Genomic DNA, 23,804 nt, shown 5'->3' on the forward strand with positions numbered 1-23,804 from the left:
ACTGACACGCACACTGACTCACACACACTGACTCACTGACTGACACTCACATACACACAGTGACTGACACTGACTGACATACACACACTGTGACACACACACGCGCGCGCACACACACACACACACACTGACTCACTGACTGACACACACACACTGACCGACACACACAATTACATAGTTACATAGTAGATGAGGTTGAAAAAAGACGTACTGTCCCGGCCAGCTTAAAGCTAATGCGGCTGCCTCCGCAGTTTAAAAATAGCTGCGGGCGGCGCGCGGCTATCTTCGGCCGTTTTCAGCCGGTTTTCCCGCGCCTCGGGCGCTTTCAATAATAAGCGCCATTAGCCCGCTATACACCCGGCAAGCTTTAGAATAAAGCTGACCAGGACAGTAAAACCATCAAGTTCAACCTATGCTAAATTAAAACAACAGATACTATATCCTATATCTATACTTACTTATTGATCCAGAGGAAGGCAAACAAAAGAAATCTCATAAGGGGAAAAATTAATTCCTTCCTGACTCCAAGAATTGTCAATCGAATTAATCCCTGGATCAACATTCTTCCCATGTTTACTTATTTGGTATATCCCTATATACCTTTCCTTTCTAAAAAGATGTCCAACCTTTTTTTGAACAAATCTATTGTATCTGCCATCACAGTCTCCATGGGTAATGAATTCCACATTTTAACTGCCCTTACTGTAAAGAACCATTTCCTTTGTTGCTGGTAAAATCTCCTTTCCTCCAACCTAAAGGGATGCCCCCGAGTCCTTTGTACTGCCCTTGTAGTTCATTTGAAAGCTCCTTGTACTGTCCCCGAAATTCACAGTTACTATAAATATAGAAGTGCAAATAGCTAAAACACATGTTCTAAGTCAATCTTCTTTGCGTTTTGGCACTGAAATTGTGTTTTGATTTTTAATTAAAAATATCACACTTACAAATACAATTTATGTGACAAAACAGTGACAAAAGACAAAGAAGTTTCACTTAAAATGCGCGTGCTCGACACACACACAGGCTGGAGAGTTGTTTAGAAACCTGGATGTAGACATTTGGAGGCTCAGAAGCACAGGGGTTTTAATCGTCAATTTCTATAGAACCAGGGTGCTCTGGAGTTATGGCAAGAACATTAATAGACCTGGGAATTCCTAGTTCCAATAAAAAAAATGCAATTGGAGCTTTAATGCTTAAATAAACTTTAATACAATTAATGCTTAAATAAACTTTAATACAAAAATACCCATCAGCAATTAAGAGTACTGCATGCATACAAAATGTTAACTGACTAAAGGTACATATTTAAGGATGTCTGAACAAGTTTATTGGGGCATTTTTAAATGTACTGTATCTGTATTATTCAAGACATACAGTAATGCAGAGACGAGTCACTGAAATCTTCTGTGTTTAGTGTGTTTATCAAAATGTCTGGATTCAAGCACATAACTATGTTTTAAACATCTGGTGCATTGTATTGTATCACATACATAACGTAAATAACTGGATAATATACTCCTAAATAACTAAAGAGAATACTGTAGATCATGCAGCTACATTGTTCTGTCCCACACAGAATAGAGCAGTAAGCATAGTTGATTGTGATATGATGCATGCAGTAAAAGAAACACAGCATAGTTTTGCTGAGATTTAAATGTAATTCGGTGACACAGCTTTTATTAGGCATGAAGCAGATGTTGCAAAACAGATTTCCTTTGGGAATACCTCATCTCTGACTATCAGTGCCAACGTCTATTTCAGTTTGTAATTACAGTACTATCCAAAGCTTCACATTTCACAATATAACCATTTGTCCAACCAGTTAGTAATAACCAACAATAAGACACATTTATCAGATTTCCTTATCAATTTATATTTTTTCAGTGGTTCCAGTGGGGTACAGTATATCCACCTTTCCTTGACTGAAATACTTATTTTTATTGAAACTCCACTTGAATGGCTAATGTTAGCATTGCATATCACACTTTCATAGATCTATCAATATGAGAGAAATAACTTTACATATTCACATGAGAGGCAGGGAATCATGCCAGATAAATCTACCCTACTCACAAGATTAGCCCTCATTAGATTACCTAGACTCAAATCTAATCACAGGACTAACCTCTTTGCAGAGTGCTGCACAGTTCTAAACTGAGACCTAGATTTAGGTAAACTTCCATAAATCTATATGTAATCATGACTTCCTTTAGTGTTGAGGGCAGTCCTATATTAAAAACTCTTGAGATGCAAAATATAGTCATTTAGCAGATTATTCATTAGGTGTGTGTCTGTAATTGTTCAAATAATGTAAGTATTTCATTTCTATAGCAGCACTTCACAGTACAGCTTTTTTAGAAGTACAGTTCTGTTGTCAGTTCTGTTTAGATTTAGGGCCAGATTAACAAAGTTATATTATGGCAAATGTAACGTTACCTAAAACAGGAATGAATGTTATTTTCCCTGAGTTAATGCCTGAAGGAGTGGCTCAGTGAGTAACGACACTGAGGGGAACCTGGGTCAATTCCTGGTTTAGCTCCCTGAAACCTTGGGCAAGTCACTTTATCTCCCTTTACCTCAGGCACCAAAAAATTTAGATTGTAAACTCTACGGGGCAAAATGTTTCTGGAAAGCGCAAAGTAAAATTAGCAGCGCTATACAAGAACAAACTAATATATTTATTATTCACCAACATAATTATATGTAAAAGCAACATCTGTAGTTAAGCTCGATAGCATAGGGTTGACATCACGCTTTATTCAGGCTAACCCTACGTTATCTAAAGTAAGGGAGAGCAAAACTTTTGGAGCTGCTCTACCCCTCGCTCTCGCACCCCCCTTAACTTGTCAAATGACGCCGTGGGTCACGTGACCCTGTTGCCATGGAGACAGACATGTGACATCACTCCGCATGGCACAGCATCACAGCAACTCTTCTGAATCCCAGTAAGTGAGTTGCAGAGGCCTCGCGTTCCCCCGGCATTTAATTTAAATGCCTCGGGGGAAGAGGCCTCTGCAACCCCCCCCCCTCCAGACAAATTTCCCGCCCCCCAGTTTGCGCACCGCTAATCTACAGTACATACAACATGACATTTTTTAAGAAGTCTTCCCGTTACTCCTATACAGACCCTAAAATAGAGTTTTTGTTGGAGGGAGATACCATTTTTTTAAAGGGCCCTTTGACTTATATCCCTGCAAATAGATTCACCTATACTTGTACACATACATTATACCTGTTATCTCTCCGTTAGATATGTTATTTCATGACGTTAACCTTAAAGGCTATTATGCATAACCTCATGCTATTTGTGGGAGTAAATCCTGGTTAACGTCATGTTTGCTTTAGTGAATATACCTGTAGTGTTACCATTAACGTGTTAACTTAGGTTAACAATAATAATAACATGTTCTTTATAGCGCTGCTAGTTTGACACTTCACAGAGACATTTTGCAGGCACAGTCCCTGCCCCGTGGAACTTACAATCTCTGTTTTTTGGTGCCTGAGGCACAGGGAGATACAGTAACTTTTCCAAGGTCACAAGGAGCCGACACCGGGAATTGAGTCAGGTTCCCCTTCTTCAAACTCAGTGTCTTTACTCACTAAGCCACTCCTTCTCCCGATATCACGTTAAATAGCATAACAGAGTTTAGTGAATATTTCCCTTAGTGGGTGGCCAGAAATATCGGTGAGAAGGGGAAATTACTGCCTTCCTGTGGACCATTAGGGAAAATAAAAATCCAGTACTGTTTTAAAGCGGTATTTCCTGTCCAGGGTAGGAAGGAATGTAATGATTAGTATTTCCTTGCAGGAAATATTGGTTTTGTATCTTCCCACCACCACCGACCTGTAATACAAGTGCATATTATATTGTAAAATATTCCAGTGGTTTTATATGCAAGAAAAAGTGTCATAAAAATTAATTTTAGACCCTGCCAAAAATGGCCACCTTTGGAATATTTTTAGTCTACAATGTTGATGTCCTATTGTAAATACAGTCAACAGAAATGCACAGGGAAAACGGTGTCTTCTTACTCACACAATGCACAAAACTGCATATAGCTCAGTGGATCAATATTACTTAGTCAGCATCCCACTTTTACCATCTAGGCTAGTGCCCACAAATGTTGTTTTTTCTCCAGGTAACTTTGGTTCTCTTTGTACTTTGCCAACATGCTCAAAACTCTTCTCTCACCCACAGTTATTATAAATTCCATTGTTTTCTGTTGTCCAAAATACATTTGTGTTGGTATTACCAAGTGGACGAAGTGGCGAATTCTCATTTCCTTGATGCAATACAGAACTGAATGGCACCTGTTTTTTACTTCAAATAGAGGAGGAATAGCTTCAGGAGGGAGAGTATTATCTATCATCTCTTTTCAAGCGTACTTCAGGACATCAACACATCTCCTAAGGAAGTAATTCAAATCTTAACATTTAGAATCACGATTCCATCTTTATGTCTTGCCAAGTGAATAAACATTGAAGCACTTTGCATGGGAACACATGTAGCACACCACTCACTGCATATTTACATGAAAAGGATGGTTAGGCAAAAAAAAATAAACATCTCACATTTATTGTCACAATTTAAAAATGGCCGGACTGCAATCATGCGAAATGAACCATAATAAAACAATTATTCTTACAATAAGATGATAGACACTACTCTCCACCTGTAACCATTCCTCCTTTATTTGAAGTCAGAAATGGGTGAGTTGCAATCTTGTTTTCCGGTAGGCAACTGGGCTAGGCTTGTTTCTGTGTATTATATATATATATGAATTACAATGGCAGTTGGCACACTGTAAACTGATGATCCTCTGATGCTTATCCCATATGCACACATAAACAATCGTATTTACCAGATGTGGGTCCGGAAAACAGAGACAGCACACAGCAAGGGAAGTCCAAAAACACTGTATTCAAGAGAAATACATGGCACTGCATCCAACGTTTCGGTCATCCAAATGTGACCTTCCTCAGGGAGGTGCAGTGAATGAGTGCCAGTGCAACACCCTAAATACCCACAATAATCACAAGACAATTACACTCATCCGTGTGGGGACCCAAAAACCCGCGAAAACCGTGCTTGTGTGTCTCCTGTGGACCGCAGCCTCGTGCTGGAACGCACCGCCACCTTGGAAATCAATGTAATGTCCCTTCCTTCCTGACACTAGGTATGGATGCCTGTATGCATCAAAAGGCACCGCTAGAAGTCGGCGCGCATGCGCCCTACGGGTGGATGAACAAGTACACCTAGCGCTTATCACTGCGCATGCTCCGAAGGACTGGCATTCCCTATTCAGGCTAACTCGCGTTACGAGTGCCTTCCGATACGCGCGCGCATGCGCCGGTACTATGTGAACAGACCTAGCTGTATAGCTCCACTGCGTATGCTCATGAAAGCCAAGGGCACAACTATTGGCAAAGTAACCTGATTAAACAGCTGCCCGACTGACACAGTGCAAAAGAAATAGATGACATCAATTCCAGACATGGGGAAACCCTGGAGGCAGACAAGACGACAGACTGGACGGATAAACTGCAGACATCCATTGATATGTATCGTAGCAACTTAATCAAATATAAAAGGGAGAAATTAAAGATTGTTGAATCCGATTATAAAGATAGAAAGGTTTACCGGTGGTTACTGGGATTGAGTGATCTGACAACAGGTGCCCAAGGACAGCAGCGAGGACAGCCCCGAAGATAGCATTGTGCGTACAGGAAATCTGGATATAATACAAGTGACACGGATCAATCCGATGCTACAGATAATGCACCAGCTGAGCCGTCTTTTTTAGGCCAAGGGACGGATGGAAGAACCAAGCCGCCCCTGGGGTCCGCAGATGTCGCAGAAGGATCAGGCGAGGAGGTCGAAAGAAGGCGCTATCCTGAACGCAACCCCAACAAGGGAAGGGGATCGAAACAACCCCCTAGGAGACGGTAATATTCAATCTTTCAGATCACGTCCTCACACCTTCCGAAACCAGTGTCCTGCAGAAAGGTTTAGGCTTTGTGCCCACTCACAAACAGGACGCATTCAGGTGGGAAGTGGACCTATTTATGCTGAACAGGCACCTTAAATTTAAGGATTTCTTTTCCAGACCTGGAGTACTCCCCGTTCCTAATCCGGTGGCAACCAGCTTTAAAGCCAAAAGCACATTTGACCCGCAAGTGTCCAATTATAGCATTTCCGCATTCATGAACCTCCTGGGTAAAGAAACTCGAAGCAAGATAAAAACTCAAATAATCAGCTTCCAGAACCTAAAAAATGAGGAGAGACAAGCCATCAAGGCCCTGAAACAGAATAAAAACATCATCATCAGAGCCGCCGACAAGGGCGGAGGAATTGTTGTGTTGGACTATCTCTACTATAAGAGGGAGGTTGAGCGCCAGTTGATGGACGAGGAAACATATATGCGGCTGCCCAAAGACCCTACATCGGCGTACAAAGCTGAGATTGATTCAATCATACAGTTGGGAGTTACTAACCGGTGGATCTCAGAAGATACCAGTAAATTCCTCACCCAGCAACATCCGAGAATGCCTGTTCTATACACTATCCCTAAAATCCATAAGTCTGTCACTCATCCCCCAGGTAGACCAATCATCTCTGCCCGGTCCTCCTTATGCCATCCACTATCGCAGTATGTGGATTTTTACTTACAGCCACTGGTTACAGATATGGCTTCATATGTGAAGGATACGACTGACTTTATGGCACACATTAATAACTTGACTTTTGATTCTTCCAAGTGTTTATTGGTTACACTTGATGTAACAAGCCTTTATACGAATATCCCTCACAGGGAGGGCGTGGATGCAATTCGTAGTAAATTATCGAATAAACCAACGACAATGGGTACACCATCGGAGTTCCTACTATTACTTGTGGAAGTAATTTTGAACAAAAAAAATTTCAGATTTGAGAGAACGTGTTATTTACAACTGAGCGGGACGGCCATGGGCTCCAACATGGCACCCTCGTATGCCAACCTCTACATGGATGTGTACGAACATACCCATATTCTACACGATGCCCCATATGCAACCATATCCTAAAGTATCTGCGTTACATCGATGACATCTTCATCATATGGAGTGGGGACATTACAGAACTGAAGGTCTTTGTGGAATACCTGAACCACATCCCATCCAAGATAAGATTTACATTATGTTACAGTGATTTTGAAATTCCATTTCTTGATACAATGGTGTACAAATCAGAAGGCACACTGGCCACGAGGCTCTATCACAAAGTAACGGACAAGAATACGTTACTTCATGCGTCCAGCCACCACCCCGTCCCGCTGAAAAAAGATTTACCCTATTCTCAACTCCTGAGGGTAAAACGGATTACCAGTGATCCAGACAAAATGGATGAAGCTCTGATGACCATGGCGACAAGGTTCCTAAACAGGGGATACAGCCAAGCAGATGTTAAGAGTTCACTAGAGCGGGTTAAAGCACTGGATCGAAATGCGTTATCCAGCAGCCGTCCACGGAAGGAACAAAACAGCAGATTTAATGTGATCAGCACGTTCAGCACGGTGTCAACGTTAATCCAACAAAGTGTTAAACAAAACTGGCATGTTCTAGCCAATGATGATAGGATAGGACAATTTTTCCAAGAGCCACCCCTTTTCTGCTCCCGACGAGGCCCATCAGTTGGTGACATGACCACACAAGCTGACCCAGTGGATAAATATGCTAAAACGAAGACATGGCTGACCCAGAAACTTGGCTCCTACAAATGTAAGGGGTGTACGAACTGTCAATACATGCAGGTGGGATCCTCGTACTGTCACCCACACAGTGGGGTAAAGATCAAGATTCAAAACAGAAAAAGACGGTGTAAAACAGCGCTAATGAATAATAAAAATGCATACTAAGTGAAATAATTAGTGCAAATTATAAACAGCTGGCAGCCAGGTAAAAACTGACCGTACAGTCAGTTAAAGACCATAGAAACAAAAAAGAAAAACCGGCGCCAAATTTTTTTTAATAATAATGATAGAATGTCAATCAATTCCAAACCATAAAAGGTGAAGTCCAAATGAAAATCCTTAGATGAACAGAGGAATTGAGCTGACGACTCTCCTCCCAGACCGTGCAATATGGAAAAAAAGAAAGAAAACAGATTATGGTGCAGTATGCCTAATACTGTTGACTTTAAAACAGAACCAACTAACAACACATGACAGACAAGACAGACAACACAACAACACTAGCAAGGCTAAAATATATTATTAAAAAGCTATTTTATTAACACAACTAATGCTAAGTTCCGGAGGTGGAATATCCAGGAGGGTAAAACTGAAACCCTACTCACAAGACCCTGGTAGGGTAAAAGCAGTTCACACTGAGATGGTGGTGTGGTCCTCCAAAGATGGCGACCGGAGCTCCCTCACGGGCGTACCCACGTGATATGGGTGGGAGATGAATCACTCGAACTGCAGGGCTTTCCGGCAGATGTGACGTCACGCCCCTCACTGCTTCTATTGCAACGCGATGTGATGCTCCCAATGCGAGTGTCCTCTCTCGCTGCTCTGCCCCTACAGCTCCACCAGCTAATGCCCAATGTCCTCCGTGAACAAAGATAAGCTTCTAAAAGGAGCAACAACTTCCCGACGCGTTTCGTGCGCATGCGCGCACTACTTTAAGGGATGTCACATGGAGCAATACAGCTAGGAGCAATACAGCTAGGCGCAGTGGAGCAATACAGCTAGGTCTGTTCACATAGTACCGGCGCATGCGCGCGCGTATCGGAAGGCACTCGTAACGCGAGCTAGTCTGAATAGGGAATGCCAGTCCTTCGGGGCATGCGCAGTGATAAGCGCTAGGTGTACTTGTTCATCCACCCGTAGGGCGCATGCGCGCCGACTTCTAGCGGTGCCTTTTGATGCATACAGGCATCCATACATAGTGTCAGGAAGGAAGGGACATTACATTGATTTCCAAGGTGGCGGTGCGTTCCAGCACGGGGCTGTGGTCCACAGGAGACACACAAGCAAGGTTTTCGCGGGTTTTTGGGTCCCCACACGGATTAGTGTAATTGTCTTGTGATTAATGTGGGTATTTAGGGTGTTGCACTGGCACTCATTCACTGCACCTCCCTGAGGAAGGTCACATTTGGATGACCGAAACGTTGGATGCAGTGCCATGTATTTCTCTTGAATACAGTGTTTTTGGACTTCCCTTGCTGTGTGCTGTCTCTGTTTTCCGGACCCACATCTGGTAAATACGATTGTTTTTATATATATATATATATATATATATATATATATATATATATATAAAATATGAACATACAGTAATATTTACAGTTGCTTAATATATATATATATATATATATATATATATATATAGTCATTGGTATGGAGATTTGCACTCACGTTGTTAGAAGGCAGATGCTTGTCCCATATGAAGCATATAGACGTGTAGTAACCAGGGGGATCCTGATGACAAAAGACAGCACACCGCAATGATGATACAAAAAAGTGTGTATTTGTGAACACAGGGCCGCCTAACGTTTTGGTCCTCGTAGAGGGACCTTCCTCAGGGCAGTGCAACAAGTGACTGTTCTAAACACCCATATATACCCCCCAACATCATACAATAAAACACCTGAAACCACTTAAAAAAACGAATTATCCATCCCAGGTACAGCCCACCTCCAACAAGCACCAATAGAAAAAAATGTTACTAACCAGTTCCAATGGGATAGCTGCATCTACGGTAAGTGATGGGGGCCGTGCATAGCAACAACATCTGTGCCCAAACGTCACCTAACTCCCGATCGTATGCCTGGCCAACAAGAGGATGCGTGTGCAGGCCCTGCGCCTAGCTACCCTGTGGCATCCTTACCAACAGAAGGATGTGTGCGCACGCAACCTGTCCCACCAGATGAACGCACATACATAATCACTTAATCACAGCGCCCCTGGTGGTACATATAATAATCGTGCAAACTAACTGCTGAAAGAATGTCCATACAGTCAGATGATTACTAACTATGCTAATGCAGATATCATACAGACATCTACAACTAAGAGAACTCTTGATAAAAAATGTGAAAATGGTATATACACGTAAATTTTAACAGACAAAAATATCTCACAACTGTGGACATCCTAACTCACAGTGCTATATCCATACCAACCCATATGGTGTAATACTAATAGGAGTTAGACCTGGGTCACCAAGTGGTAAAGACACCAAAGTGTAAAGATGTGAACAAAATAAAGCATACAGGGAAGGGGAACATGGAAGAAAATTGACAGTTCTATGGAGATCACATGCAATAAAGTATTTCAAATATTACAAAAAGCAGCCCAACGTTAAGTCTTCATTGAGTCCATATGGTGAAATAGTCCTGAGCTCATAAATCAGTCTTGCTTCTTGTTGCAAGAGAATCTTATTTCTGTCACCACCTCGTGACGGTGGCTGCACTTGAAGAATGGGCATACAGCGCATAGTAGCCAGAGAACGACGCAGAGAATGCGGGCGGCCCTGTGTATATACACACTTTTTTATATCATCATTGTGGTGTGCTGTCTTTTGTCATCAGGATCACCCTGGTTACTACACGTCTATATATATATGCGAATAGTGAGCGTCCCGGCATCCCCCACACCTCAGGTGCATGAAGATAGCGTTTGGGCATCCCCCCTACCTCACGCGGAGCGGAACCTTTGGTGAGGCGACAGGGAGGTACGGGGTAGGGGGGGAGGAGTGACGACAGTCAGCCCCGCTGCGTCCGGCACTGGTCTGCTTCCCCGCTGGCATGTTAAGGGTGCGCCGAGGTGTGTGTTTCAGGCGGGAGATGGTGTTGCGGCTGTGGCACCCCTGAGGTCTGTGAGGTGCAGGGAGCAGTGGCGGCGCCCAGTGGCAGGGAGGCAGCCACCGTGATCGGGCAGAAGGGGGGGACATCACCCCCCGCGCCCTCCCGGGGACAGCGCAACTCCACGGCAGTGATACTGCCCACCTCTACTTCCGTCTGTCGCCATTTTAGGCACTTGGTGCCGCGAGGGAAGCATTGCTTGCTTCATTCATTGTAACATCGCCGGAAGAAGAGATCAGAGTATCTTGAAAGCTCGCACAAATAAAAGCATTTCGTTAGCCACAGAACGGTATCATCTATTTATTTTTTGATTATATATATAATATATAATTATAATTATATATATATATAATTATATATATATATATACATATATATATATATATATATATATATATATATATATATATATATAATTAATTTGGCCATATACATGTTGCATTGTTTACTTGAATAAATATTCCTCTCCATATCTGAAATATATAGATGCTTACTCAAAGTATTCTTGTATCCTAGTTATTTTTTTATTGCGAAAAGAAAACCACCACTCATAATGTCGAACTTTCCATATTTGTAAGGGAGACTCCCTAATTTTTAGCTGAAAAATGTATAATTTTTCTACTGTCATCCTGGAAATAAAAACCTCATCCCAATGCAAATCAATGTCGGTTTCAGAAATCCCCTGCCCTTTGTATCTCCCTAAAAGAAGAATTTAAGTGTTGACCAGTATGGTGTTCCACTACTGTATATTCTAATTCTAAACTTTTTGCCACTGAAGGGCATCTCAATTCCCACTTTCTGTATTCAGCATTACATTTGGACATGAATAGTGTCACATTAAATTGTCAGATTTGGTCTAGAACATCACAATCTCCATCTATTAATTTGACAACTATGCACTGGTGTTAACATAAAATGCACTGTATGTCAATGTGATTTTGTTATCTTCAGGCTTTTAATTTATTTATTTTTCTTTTAGGCCCCGGGAACAAACAGGATGAACACATCCAACTACTAGTCATGCTTCACTTGTGGAGCTGACCAAACTATTATACACTAAAGTACATTTTACTTATTTACTTCAATCGTATATTGGTGACGTGAATTATAAAATAAATTCACAAATTATCTGTACTCTTATCAATAGATGTGTTAAATTGTCTCAAATTGAAAACAGGATATATCGTGAGGACCAAAGACTCTCAGGAACAAAAACAGAGAAAAGGTTCACAACGCTACACTACTTTTACTGCATATCACATCTATTCACTTAATGTGCATGGTAGAGATACCGTACCGAAAGCTATATTTCATTATATCACATTCTTAAATTAATACATTCCTGATTTTGTTTTTATTTTGATCATTATCCTGATAACTTCTGGCACCTACAGCAATGGAACGGTATTAGATATTAAAGCATAACAAAAACAGGTGTGTCGACGAGTATTCTAAAACTTGCCTTGGAAAATCTGGGGCTATCACCAACAAGATCCAGGTACATGCTGGGTACATGCTGCAAACATTTCAGTGACATTTCTGCAGAGACTAATGGCCCATCGGATTAACACAGCAGGGGTCCCTGGCAGTCCCATTCAGTTTGAATTGGACTGCCAGGGACCCCTGCTGTTAATCCGATGGGGCATTAGTCTGCCTGCAGAAATGTCAGGGAAATGTTGCAGCATGTACCCAGGATGTACCCAGGATGTACCCAGGATGTACCCAGCATGTACCCAGCATGTACCCAGCATGTACCCAGCATGTACCCAGCATGTAGCCAGGATGTACCCAGCATGTACCCAGCATGTACCCAGCATGTACCCAGCATGTAGCCAGGATGTACCTGGGTCTTGCTGGTGATTGCCCCAGATTTGTTTTAGAATACTCGTCGGCACTACAGTACATACATTAAAAAAAAAAATTATCCCAAATCTCCAGGACAACTAGATACCTGTTTCCAAACTTAAATTTTAAACCTGAAGCTATTTGATCTATTAAATGTACCCTTTTTCTGTTAGCCACCCTAGTTTTGTTATTTTACCTGTCTAAGTCTGAAAACTGTTTATAACTTTTTATAATTCACTTCCTAACACATTATTACTTATTTCCTATAGTGCTCAGTAAAACCTTCAGGGATCTGTTTTGCAGGGGTCCATCTGGCACTTACGAGTTATGTAAATTCTGAAAGGCTTTACTGCATTGCAGTTTCATTTAGCAGTCTTTTTTTTATATATATATATATATATATATAAATACCAAGGCTGTTTTAACATATATTAAACAACTCCTGCCATAAATGTGACATGTGGTGTGATAAATGATTCTGCAAAAGGCCTCCTAATCATACACTGAAACATCTTTTTTTTTTAGTAAGGATTCAGTCTTGATTGTTTTCAGTTTTTATATAACATTTATTTGATATCTTTATTATATATTTTTATTGTTGAGTTTTAGGAAGCTGTCTTTTGTAAGTCAGACAATAGCACCTCTGGAAGCTATTTTAGTGGCTTTGTTTAATTTTAATGTGGGATATCGGCCCTGGCTTCTGCAGCCCTTTGTCGTTCTGTATATGGCTAGATTCTGCATTCATTCATCTCATTTTCCCAATGGTGTGGAAAATAAAAACAAAAGGGGGTTGTTTATCAAAGTTTTCCAGCAGCAAAACATCAACAAATGTATCAAAGTAATAAAACAAATCTCCATTGCATTTAATGTGATTTTTTTCTCTCTCACTATTTTGGTGCTATATTTAATTTAACAGCACTTTTTGTCCCAGTTTTGAATTCGGGAGACTGTACAGTAAGTAGGCCCCAAACGTCTTCAGTGTGCAAAAGCTTACAGGCTCATAAAGGAAGTTGTTAATATAATTGAATTAAAGCTTAATGTTGCTTTAATGTGTGAGAGAGAGAACGACAGAGAGAACAAACGAACAATGCTTTTTGGCTGTAAACAATTTCAGTAATGTTAGTTCCCATAGTCAACTCATGACTGAAAATAGTCAGCTACAGTATACATATGAGAATATACTGTATGATATGATATATGTAAGTAAAACAAATCAGCTATTCTATGTTAGTTTCTTTGATAGCATACCCGCTCCAAACTTACTAGTTGAACACAAGTTTGAATATCGGAAACACGCAGAAAAAAAGTTATATTTGTTTTAAAGATAATAATCAGAGTTATTTAGCAGTCTTCTTACTGCGAATGTACGTCAAACAGTGATGTAAACTATAGCACCAGCAATGAAGATTTGTTTTTCTTTAATAAATCTAGTTCTATTTTTTACATGAGTTTGTAGACACGGATATAGAAATGTTGATATATATCTTCTATTGGATCCCTGATGGTAATTTAAGTCAAACAAAAAAATACTGCTGCCACAAATTATATTGTAGCCCTTTGGATAAGCATGAATGCACATGTACTGTTCCTGTATTGTTATTGTTATTTCAAGTTAAGCACTATATACACACATTTATGCACTGTGTTTTAAAGGAATCTCCAACCACAATAATGCCTGTTTGCAAAAGCATGCAAGAAAAACAGGTCAATCTGTTGTATTGAACTGAATTTTAAGTGCTATTTAGTGTGTCATTTGTCCAGTTGTTAATTAAAATTGCACAACTACATAGGTGCACATTCTATAATCTTAACATAGGAACTATAATGTTATTGTAACTGGGGCCACAGGGCTTAATATTGTTATGCAACCAATGGGGAAAAAAGGATTCTTAAAACTTACTATGCTTTGTTATGGGTTATTTACTCATTCTATAACTATGTTATAAGAAAAATATTAAAGTATTATTTTAAATTATGCTTTTGTGTGGTATTTGTTTATCAACAAAGTAGGTTGGAGGAAAAAGTATACAGTAGGTATGTAAAAAATTGGCTATAACAATAAGGGGTTGATTCAATATACAGTACGTTGAAGTAGCCAATCGCACAGCGATCGGTTGAATACTGCAATTCTAATCAATGCCAGTTTTAGGATGATCAGTGTGAACGGCCACATTGCCGTGTTTTGAGTTAGCCGGATCCTTAAAGAAGCACTCCTTTTTGACACCTTATGTTTTAAAAAGTAATAGGATTTAAGCAGGGGTTTTCTGGAGCTGAGCCGCCCTTCCGAGGTACACAATATAGACAGTACAGATTTTTTAAAAGGGAAGCGGTATTTCAATATGATTGGCAAAACTAGCATAAAATCATAAAAAAAGGAGTAACAGACTATAAAGAATACTCTTAAAAGGTGGTGCAATATAGTTGTGTATTTTGTGTGTGGTATCACTGCTAGGGTTGCCAGGTGGCTTCTCCTAAAATACTGGACACAATGGTGAAAGGTACAATGTGCTCAATACACACACACACCTTCGCTCCATGCTGTTTCCTCCTCTTCATGGCCCCAGCTCCTGACACCTCCTCCTGATTGGCTGCATTACCCAACAGCAGCCAATCAGGATGGAAGAAGCTGCTCAGCCCCCTAGCAATAGCCCTGCTCAGGGAAATCCCAAGGCCCCCCAAGCGGTCAGGTTACTATGTTCAGAGAGGTAATACCAGATACATATATGTCCAGTGTTGTCTATTTTTTTTTTACTGGACACAGTGTCTAAATACAGGACAGTCTGGTTAAATTCTGGACACCTGGCAACCCTAATCACTGCTTTGCTCAGAACTTACATGCAGCTTATGCATTACAGTACTTATTAACAGTATGCATAAAACTATTAGATGCAAATAAGAGCATTTTTATCGGGTGGGTGACACATTTTTAGGAAAAGTATAGACATTTTAGATAATTGTTTGTGAAAAGTGGACCAAAAATATCCATGAGATAAGCTTACCAAAGCCAGGATGGCAATAACACACTCTGTAGTTTAGTAGGAATCAGAAAAGTCGATATTAATTCATGCATTACTGAAAATGAGGGTGTTAATACACTTTAAAGTTTAGACCGTGACAATGGGTGTATTATCTAAAAGAAAAGCACATGTAGGGTAGTGAACTGGCGGATACCCAGAGCTCTGGTATACAGTATTTTGCTTCTGCTCCTGACCTAATGGATTTTCTTGGCACTTCAAATCCCACCCTCCCCTGACAGGTCATTACTGTTGGAACAAACAGGAATAAGGAAGTAGTTGTTAGCCCAGGAACTACATTCGCTTTTGGCTGGTACAGTAGCTTTAGCAGAGGACACAGGTGAACTGTACGGCTTAATGTTATATTTGGATCTGTAGAGGGATGAGCAGCCAAAGGGGTATGGGTGTTTCTCTCTTTGCAGGATATGTTTGATTATGCAATGCGTAGTACTGTAATTTTCTGCATGATTAGTAAAATAGTACAAATGAAATGGTTATTGCAGTTAAACAGTTAAATTAGCAGTCAAAATACATTCACACCAAAATCTGAATTTCCTCTTTGGATCAATAGAACAATTTCCTACTTTGATCAACAGAACTTTAACTACTGTATACTGTAGACAAAAGATGAGTATCTCCTTCTATTAGAATGCAACCCTTTGACTGCCCCGAAACATAGCCACTATGTCATGGGGTCTGGCATTCCTGGGGCCACATGACGTAGTGGCTATGTCATGCACTTAAGAGTGCTCGTTTTCTAGGGGAGATCATAGTACAAGGAAAATGTATTGTATGTCTTTATTTATATAGCGCCAAAAGTGTACTCAGCGCTTCACAAAGAATACAGTACAGGGAATTATAATAATACAATAAGTGCAGCAAAAATCAGACAATGGGAATGGAAATCCCTGCCCTGAAGAACTTACAATCTAAGAGGTTTGAGGGGAAATTTAAGGAGACAGCAGGTGAGACAATACATGCTGTAGATGAGTGTGCTTGGCCACAATGGGTGGTATAAGTGACTGTGGGACAATAGCCATGAGTGCAGGCTATTGGGATGCTTGATTTGTGGGGCAAGTTTTAAGGTTAGTCAGTGTTAAATGAAAAGGTTAACACCATTTACAGGGGAAGAGATGGCAGGGAGCCGTGGGTGAGATCAGATGTGTATGTCTGGCTTCAGGCTTAGGGGAGATCCCCAGAAGCATCAGGAAGGAGTATATAGAGGGTGTGAATAGAGGATTTGTGTGGGTGTTTTTTATTGAGGGTTGTTGGGAGAGAGGTGTATAAATAATGGTGCAGTGGGGAGTGGGGAAGTTGGAGATAACAGGGACCTTCACCAAGGAGTGAGGAAACAGTAAACAGAAAATGCAATAAGGAGGGCATAGTGAGATACAGGAGGAGAGACTTCCCAGGTATTGGAGGATAGGAAGGATAGGAAGAGTACAAACAATCACAGCTTTTCAAAAGTAAAGTTCTCACAGTTGAAAAGTTGTTGTTCAGAGTCCAGATCTTCCTCCAATTTTCATCTCCACACAACTCCAAGATTAACTCCACACACTAAATGTTACACTTTGATGTTACTGTCACGGTAGCTAGTGACAGGGTATAATATACACCAAAATATCTGCGTTGAATTGAACACGACTTAGATATAATAAATATAGTTTATTCCTTAAAAAAGGTGGACACACAAAATGATACAAATAACAGACAAAATAGGCACTTACTTAAGGGTTGGGGTGATGAAGCAATCAGGTTACAGGATTGGCAATTCATTCAGCAATCAGTCAAGTAGTTGGTAAAAAACGAAGACACGAAAGACACGAAGACACTGAGTATAGAGCTTACACTTGTTTATATGGAGTTCCACTCCTATACTCTGGCATTGAGTGCAAGTCATTGGAGGACAATTATCTGCACCCAATCCCTCCTTGCCACCTCACCTGAGGAGTACAGCAATACCTGCCCACTGGGCGGATATTATTCTAATCAGGGGCTTATTTCCCTAGCCCCCCTCCCACAAGACTGGCGTCTGAATGTCTGCTTGGGCCAGGAAACCCTTTGTCCCTAGGTGTGAAACACAACACATCATAAAGTACCCACGTCCTGCTTTCCTTTGTGCTAGCATACACAAGCAGGGTGAGGGAGCCTTTGATCATTGATTTATTGTAGGCCATTTGTCTCCCCCCTGAGCATTAACATACCATATGGGCTTTGGGTTTTTCTACCAGACCCAAAATACAATGCATGCTTTAATATTTACACATATTAAAATAATCTGTTCTGTGGGTCTGAGTGGGCTGAAATTTGCCAGGTCCTCATGCCGGAAGACCTTTGCCAAAGTGGCCAAATATCAGCCTTCCACGACCCCCAGAACTGGAGATACAAAAACCAAGTTAAAATCCCCTGTTAACTTTAATGCAGGATTCTCCGCTATAGCTAAAAGAAATCTCTGCTTTTCACTCTCCCATTGAAATCAACGGGCTCTGCCGCTATAGGCTTTCAATGGAGCAACTCCGCCATTGAAGTCAATGGGCTCCGCCGCTATAGGCTTTCAATGGAGCAACTCCGCCATTGAAGTCAATGGTAAAATTACAATTTTCACATTTGCCCATACTCTGTCTGATTGATCGGAGGGGGCTGGAAATGGCCATGCAGTCATGCCGGAACAGTGACTACATGCGACCAAAATCCCAGCCCTCTGGTCCTCATAGACCCGGAGATATGGGCGTACACATTTTACACTTTCGGACTTTCCTCCATTAGAATCAATATGGCCAGCGCCGCCATAGGATTCCATGGGACCTCCGCTCCACCATTAGAGTCAATGGCGCGACCCTCCTGGCGAGCGCGACCCTTTATGGGGGTCCTTATTTCTCGGACCCGGTGGTGGTCGAGTGTGGGAGTTCCTAGGGTCTAGGGGCAAAAAGAATTTTAATCCTGGGTGCCCTAGAACCTAAGTTTCCCACGCCAATTGTGTTTGAACTTAACCTAGTGTGATCAAAGCTCTTTTTCAGAGATTGTGTCCGCTTCTGCGGTCTGTGGTTTGGATGGCTGCCAACCTGTTCCTGGAGGTCGGCGTCGAGGAATCCCCATTGAAATGAATGGCTCCATTGACTTACAATGGGGAACCGCCTCTCCTCCTCTCGGGCGCCACCTGCAGGTCTTCTACCGAAACGGGCCCAAATAGCCGAAACTCCATAGGATTGTATTGAGCCTCAACGGCGACCTATGGAGAATAGCAAAATGGAGCCTGCAAAGGCGGGAAAATTGAACAAAGGGCTATAATCACTGAATTAACATTAACCCTTTCCCTCCTGCATAGATCCCAGTGTAGGTGTTGGTGCAAATACTGGAATGGGAACAATACACATTTACAGGGGGATATACATTTGGATGCTGAAGCAGGGTAAAAACACATTACTGGACCGCAGTCCAGTTAACCCCTTGCTTCCCAAGTGAGAGCAGGGGGTGGCCAAATGGGGTGTAACCCCTTTAATACCGGGCCAAACCCCCTCTCCCCTGACAGTTACACAGCCATATGGCACACAGCCAAGGTATCCTGCCTTAAGTATTCTAAAACACAGTCACATTGACTAACAATTAAGGGAGGGGTCTGCCCAATCAACTCAGACACACCAAAATGTTAATTAAATTTTAGGATCTCGCAAATTGATTGAAGGAGATGTACCAATTAATATATTTTAAAATCTGTAGCTATGGAAATGGAACAGGGTTAAGGAACTCTCTGAGGAGTAGGCATGTGATCACCGTTTGCTGGAGGATCCATGGCACTCTGATGATGCAGACCCTCTGGCGCCCAAAGGGTTATACAGTATAACAAAGAAAATGCCCCCGCTCTTCTGGTATATACAGTATGATGTATCATACTAGAGGGGTGCTTAGGGAAGGTGAACAATAGTGATTATCGAAAGAAAAGAATCCCTATAGTAGCACTCTAGCTCTACTAATTAAATAATAAATACATTTAAAATTGTATTAAATTGGAAAATAAGAGAGTTACAGTGGCGGCCGCCTTTATCCTAATGCGGCCGTATCGACGCAACTCTGATAACCGTGGGCAGATGCAGTATTTTTTTTTTTACAGAATATGTTCCGGTATTTTAGCTGCGGCAGCCTTTATCCTAGTGCATTTTATTAGCGCTGTCTCGGCATGAACGCGGTGAAGTGCGGTGAAATGCGTGGCATTCGGAAAAAATCCCCGAAAAAATTCGGAGATGTTGGAGAATAAAAGGGGCCGCGGCTATAAGTGATAATAAAACCTAAGATTGCGATGCTGTAACAACCGACTATAAACTGTTGATAATCTTACTGAAATACAATGTATGTGAAATAACCAAGAGTACAATACAGCATAGGTGTTGATTGTATTAACACGTCACCCTATTGGGTGATACTAGACACATAACGCTGATATATGACAAGGTTTATAGAGAGCTTTTGTGAAAAAGTTACTGCAGTTACCGTGATTGGTTCTTCCCCACAATTTACCTGTGGTCAGGCTGGCAGCTGGACTAGGGGCGGGGATATGGCACGTGCACAGTCAATTAGGTGCCTATTTAAGAGATGGTGTCTGAACGTATAGTTACTCTTTGCTAAAGTGCCGTTGAGGCAGGAAACGCGTCAGAGGACTATCATCTGTTGTTTGTATCTAGGCATTATGCCGAATAAATTGTTTATTTTAACCAGCCTCCAGCCCGGATTTCTTGTGGTGCTCAACCTGATTCTCCTTGTTCTATTATGTACCCCTGGGATTGATGCACGCCACTCAAACGGACCTACACCTTTTTTGTGAGTATACTTACCGAATTTGAATACCAGCTGCTCTCTTTCTTCATACAAGTAGCCAGTGTGGACTTGAGACGGCTTCAGTAGACTCCACGGAGCAGGAGGATACAACCGAGGATGACAGGGGAGGTGCATCATGGACATAAGGTATGCTGATATTTGCTACGACAAATAACACTTAGCTTCCCCCCTCCACCGCCACTCTATGGACTCCATGTGAGCACAAGATTACACCATACCACACAACACTGGGCTACGGCATCTATACAACTTGGGTACTATTGAAGTCCATTTTTGCTCTATACCTGACCTACTGTACTTGGTTATTATTTTGTATATACGCTGTGCATAACAGGATTTTGGAAGCACCCCTTCAGGACCTAGTTCCTACCCCACATCGATTTAGCTGATGTTAGTAACTGCCTCCGAGGGCATCCCTCATTATTCAGCTTGCTGAAAAAAGGATAATAGGTAGTACCTGCTAATGCAGCTGATCCTAGTCAGGTGGATCTGGTTCCACATATAGTTTTTCCCCTATAGAGAGGGGGTTGGTAAGAGAAATAACATATCCCCTATCAGGGGGATGGGTGTTTGTAAATACACCTGAACCCTAAATATAATCAAACAATCTTATAGAGTATCAGTTAATCCATTATGTAATCCCACTTTAGTATTATGTGATTTTAGCTCTGAACCAGGTCTATTTCATATACTAGTTGATCAGCCAATATAGAAAAAGGGGTAGGAAATCCTGCTTGTGCATCTGACTGCTGCTAGTGGTTGCCTTCAATGACCCACATCTTAGTTTAGCTAACTTCGTATAGCGTTGTATATCTACCGATTAACACCATGTCAGTCCCATATATCTCTCAGATGACTTAATATATTGAAGAGTTAAGGGATCAGCTAAAAGCATCTGAATGCTGCTAGTGGCTGTCTTCAATGGCCCACATCTTAATTACCTAGCTTCAATATAGCGCTAAGCTTCTGATCATTCCCCTTCTCTGTGCCAATTGTGACCAAAACCTAGCGTTTTGGTGGCGTCAATGACATCGCAGTGCTCACGTCATCTTTACCCGACGTGCGTTTTGTTCCCATGGGAACTTCTTCAGGGGGGGGGGCGGTGCCGGAGTTCCTCCTGCATTAAATAGCCTCACGTTTGCTATAGCAATGGCTTCAGCTGTTTATCCGATCGGCACAGTGTGGAAGTAAGTAGCCACTAAGGAAATTTCTATTGTTGCACCAGTTAAAATAGAAGTGAATTAAAAACGTATTAAACATTGAAGATTCTAGGTTATTCACACTAGTGTAATAGTTCTAATAGACAAAAACAGAGTAAATATCAACTATGAATCATAAAATACTCAAAGTTGCAACCAGATGAATACAGAATACATCTTTGACAGTAAATTAGTTACTCTATGGAATAGATGCTTGTGACGGTGAGGGGGTAACCAGGCTCACAATAAAGGTTAAGCCCACTTGGTTACCCCTGATCCATGTATTGGGGTTCGGTAGTGTCAGCTCTTGAGCCCACTGTTTGTTAATGCATTGTGTAAAATTATACGACAATAAAGAATTTTCTGTGTTTTACCTTTCCAGGAATGCTAGCAAGCAGAGATTTCTAGGCTATGAGTTTCAGTGTGGGTTTTGCGTAGAAAGTCTTCTCAGATTGTGCCTAGGTAGTCGGGGTCCAGAGTTGCTAGATACCCCAAAAATGTACCTGGGAATCATATAGGCACAATGCTCTGGTCAAAATCCTGCCTTGAAAACTCTTGCGCGACTCACTGCTAGGATTCCCTGCTTCAGCACAGGCCAGAAAGGTAAATGGGCCATCAGGATGTGTGGTATCCCTGGAACAATAAAGGGGTCCCTAGTATAAGGGGGATGCCCAGTTAATGCCCAAGTCACCCAGAACCTGCTATAGGGGTGTCACGAGAGAACAGGTATTTACATATTTTTACCGGGATCATTCACTGAGTAAAACAAATTGTCATTTATTTTATTGAAACAGATGTACACACAATGGATTACAAAATACAAAAGAAAACACACTTACTTGGGGTGTGGGCTAAACAAATAGACTTTCCTGTGAAATAACAGATAAAACATAATCTTTAGGTTGACCGGGACTTGTCCCGAAATGTCCTGGAACTCAAATTGGCATGAAGTTCCTGACGCCACCACTGTATTTGCTCCGGAGCTGCCAAAATCCATTGACCGGGAGATAGAACCAAACGTCCTGGTACTCTTTTCGTCTTGCAATCCCAGCTGCGACCGCTACGTTCTCTTTTCAGAACTTGACCCCGAAAACTGGGACTTTTCTGCCTTGAAATTTCTGAATCCGGCTCGCTGGTATTTCTCTCAGAGCATCTTTTGGTGATTATGAATTTGCAGCTGCTGACTTGGCGCTTAGAATCTCATGAACGGATTGGCTGCTGGCTTTCTTATATTATTTCAGATTCATTATTGAAATACTCTAGCCAATCCGAGCGTGGGAGAAATCCTTACCTGCCAATCAAAGCATTGCCAGTCAAACTAAGCCGGGTAAGCACGGATTCGGACTCTGACAAGGGCTTGCGCCAACTTGGCATCTCTGCCACTTGTCAGTCAGAAGCCACCCACTGAGTTAGGGTCCTCACTTTGCCCCTGGCTTAGGGGAAATGGCGGTCCGGGACCACCATTCATTCCAGGACGTGAGAACTTGAGCATAACTCCGGTGGCCAAATGAATTTCACCCCTTGGCAACCTCTGAGGCTTTAATGTCCAGGACCCGAACATACTTGGTGGCACCAAGTATTGGTAGCCACATGGTCTCTCAGAACCATGGACCATGGACCTGGAAGTCCCCAGCTCATAATACCATACACAAGCACATGGGAAGGGGAATGAAACAGATAATGAACTAAATGAAATAGATGAGGATACAAGGTGGTATGGAGGTAGAATGGGGGCAAGTGCAAGTTTGACAAGCAGTGAGACACCCATAGTAAATACAGATAATACTAGAAAACTTCTAAAGACTAAACCAAGTGGGAGCAGAAAGGAAGGAGCAGATAAGATAATAGTACAGGCTGAAAAAAAACTGAAATGCATGCTTGCTAATGCACGAAGCCTGACAGATAAAATGGGGGAGCTTTAATTAATAGCTGCAAGGGAGCAGTATGATATCATAGGCATTACTGAAACATGGTGGGATGAAACTCATGACTGGACAGTTAATTTAGAGGGTTATTCTCTTTTTCAGAAGGATCGAACAAATAGAAGGGGAGGTGGAGTATGTTTACATG

The 23,804-nt window shown here is 41.6% G+C and overlaps 1 protein-coding gene across 13 annotated transcripts in view; it reads left to right on the plus strand.

Annotated features, from left to right (window-relative positions):
• Positions 1-14,666, plus strand: part of ZNF185 (zinc finger protein 185 with LIM domain) — a 396,414-nt gene extending 381,748 nt beyond the window's left edge. For all 13 annotated transcript variants that reach the window (XM_075572684.1, XM_075572683.1, XM_075572693.1 and 10 more), the window contains one exon: positions 11,826-14,666. The gene's annotated coding sequence lies outside the window, so the exon portion shown is untranslated. The remainder of the gene's footprint in view (positions 1-11,825) is intronic.
• Positions 14,667-23,804: the final 9,138 nt, after the last annotated feature.

The sequence above is a fragment of the Ascaphus truei genome, chromosome 16 (genome assembly GCF_040206685.1).
Source record: "Ascaphus truei isolate aAscTru1 chromosome 16, aAscTru1.hap1, whole genome shotgun sequence".
Classification (NCBI taxonomy): domain Eukaryota; kingdom Metazoa; phylum Chordata; class Amphibia; order Anura; family Ascaphidae; genus Ascaphus; species Ascaphus truei.